General features: G+C 52.2%; 1 protein-coding gene across 1 annotated transcript in view; it reads left to right on the forward strand.

The window, feature by feature from the left end:
• Positions 1–2,500, forward strand: part of dmgdh (dimethylglycine dehydrogenase) — a 44,177-nt gene that overhangs the window by 30,238 nt on the left and 11,439 nt on the right. The window lies entirely within an intron of this gene.

Below are 2,500 nucleotides of genomic sequence, written 5' to 3' on the forward strand. Positions count from 1 at the left end.
TCCCCCTGTCTCCCCCCTGTCTCTCCCCCTGTCTCCCCTTGTCTCTCCCCCTGTCTCTCCCTGTCCCTCCTCTGTCTCCCCCCTGTCTCCCCCCTGTCTCTCCCCGTCTCTCCCCTGTCTCTCCCTGTCTCTCCCTGTCTCACCCCTGTCTCTCCCTGTCTCTCCCCCTGTCTCTCCCCCTGTCTCCCCCCTGTCTCTCCCTGTCTCTCCCCGTCTCTCCCCTGTCTCTCCCCCTGTCTCTCCCCTGTCTCTCCCCTGTCTCCCCCCTGTCTCCCCCCTGTCTCTCCCCTGTCTCTCCCTGTCTCTCCCTGTCTCACCCCTGTCTCTCCCTGTCTCTCCCCCTGTCTCTCCCCCTGTCTCCCCTCTGTCTCTCCCTGTCTCTCCCCCTGTCTCCCCTCTGTCTCCCCCCTACCTTCTCCTTTCTATTCTCTCTTTCCTGCCCTGTGCTCCACCTCCTCACATCTCTCCCCAAACCTCCCGTTTTTCACACCCGTATTCCCGCCCCTGCCTCTGGTTGGCTACCTACCCAAGGATGTTCACAACACAACCCCCGCCTCCTAAAAAACAGTGGCACCTCAACCAATCCGAGCCCAGAACAAGGTCACGGAGGGTCACGTTTCTAGGAATGCGTGTCTGTGTGTTTCTACGTATGGAGGATCAGTTTCAGCACGTTGCCCCTGTGAGGTGCTTCTAGTAGGGGTGGTGGACCGGACCCTCTCAGCTCACGAGGATCTCCGTAAACAGAGGGGGGGGGGGGGGGGTACTTAGAAAGAAGTTTCATTTCTGCCTCCGCCGCTGTATTAAACTACCATCTCACTCAATTAGCCCTTCACTTACAGACAGTAGCTCCTCGAGCTGGAAGACAGAGTCCATTCATGGGGTTGCTATTTCTGTACGTCTGCCCAGCGAGTTCCACTGTGGCCCGGCGCTGGTGAGGCCGGCTGACCTGACAGGGCCCTCGGGTCGCACCGCTACATCTACCTCAGCAGCCTGATAAGCTGTCGGCTACACGGAACATTTATTGAACATGTACCAGGGCTGAGTTTCCCAGAGGCATCGTAGCGCTACGTTCATCGTAAGCTATGGCGTTCATCATAGCGCTACAATGAACGTAGCGCTACGATGCCTCTGGGAAACTCAGCCCAGGCTGGCTATCCGTGGTGTGTGTCCACCGGCGAGCTGTATGTAGCTGAACAGCGCACTAAAGCTTAGAGCTGACTGGGGCTAGCGATGTTTTACAGCTACATTAGCAACGAGTGTCGTGTTTTCGCAGACTGCAGATTAACTAGCCAAGTGAAGATAGCTAGCTAATGTTAGCTAGCGCTAACGTTCGCTGTCTCGCCCAAAACTGACAGTTGTCGTCATCAGAACAGCCTTTTACAGCCTGCGCTCCGGCTCAAGAGGTTCAGGAGCGGGCGGGATTCAAACCGGCGACCCTGTGATCATTGGACGACCCGCTCTACCTCCTGAGCCACAGCCGCCCCCCCTGTCACGAAGGAAACTACATACTGTATAGCCTATCTACGATGTCCTGGAGGGCTGCTCCCGATCAAATGCAGATCAAGGTTTTCCTGAGGTGAAATGCAATGCCAGGATTATTCTCAGTGTTTACACCTTACCCTGGCTGGCTTCCTCATGGGCTTTCTCACCACATACATAGAAGAAGAAGGATCAGCGTTGATTAAACTGATAGGATACGATACACAGCTTTAGGAGAGGGTTGCCTGCAAGTTTGCAGGACATAACTGTGGACAGAAGGCAGCAGCCTGTCCCTAGACCGACAACTGTCTGCAGCAGGCTGTGGCCAGTCCCTCTGGGTACAAACAGCTGTGGTGGCAGCAGGGAGAGTGTCATGGGGACCCATGTCCCACTCACACACTCACAAACCAGCATATTTTCAAAACTGCGGTATGGATTAGAATGCTATGGCGTGTTTCACTTGTTGTCTTTGAAGCGATGGTCGCACTTCCTGTTTGGCCCCCATATCGCTGCTTGCAGCTATATTTTTATTGTACCTTTATTTATCCAGGGGAACCCATTGAGACCAATGTCTCATTTTTGATGGTGCAAGCAGTATTTAAAATCATAAAACAATACAAAAACATAATTTTACATTAATACATTTTACACATTCAAGCTGATAAACTTCAAGGCAAAACTATTTAAAACATGCACGGACCTCGACTTCAAATTCAATTATCGCATTATTCAAATTGCCCAATGAGACTAAGGCATCCAGTTTGAAAATCTCTAACATAAACTAAACAGCTCATCTGGGGAGACAGGTGCTGGAATAGAGAGCTCAGTTGTTGAATGGATAATTCTACGAAGACGATCTGAGTGAAACGCTAATCCTATCAATTGAGAGAGGGTTGACTTCACATTTTTAGCAAATTGACTGAGCAGTGGGCACAGAGATGGTTCTATCCAGCTGTCAACTAGGTCGCTATGCTGGAGACACTCAACCCTGTCAGTGTTGGGGGAGACACTCAACCCTGTC

This window comes from Borostomias antarcticus (assembly GCF_949987555.1).
Source record: "Borostomias antarcticus genome assembly, chromosome: 2".
In the NCBI taxonomy this organism is placed as follows: domain Eukaryota; kingdom Metazoa; phylum Chordata; class Actinopteri; order Stomiiformes; family Stomiidae; genus Borostomias; species Borostomias antarcticus.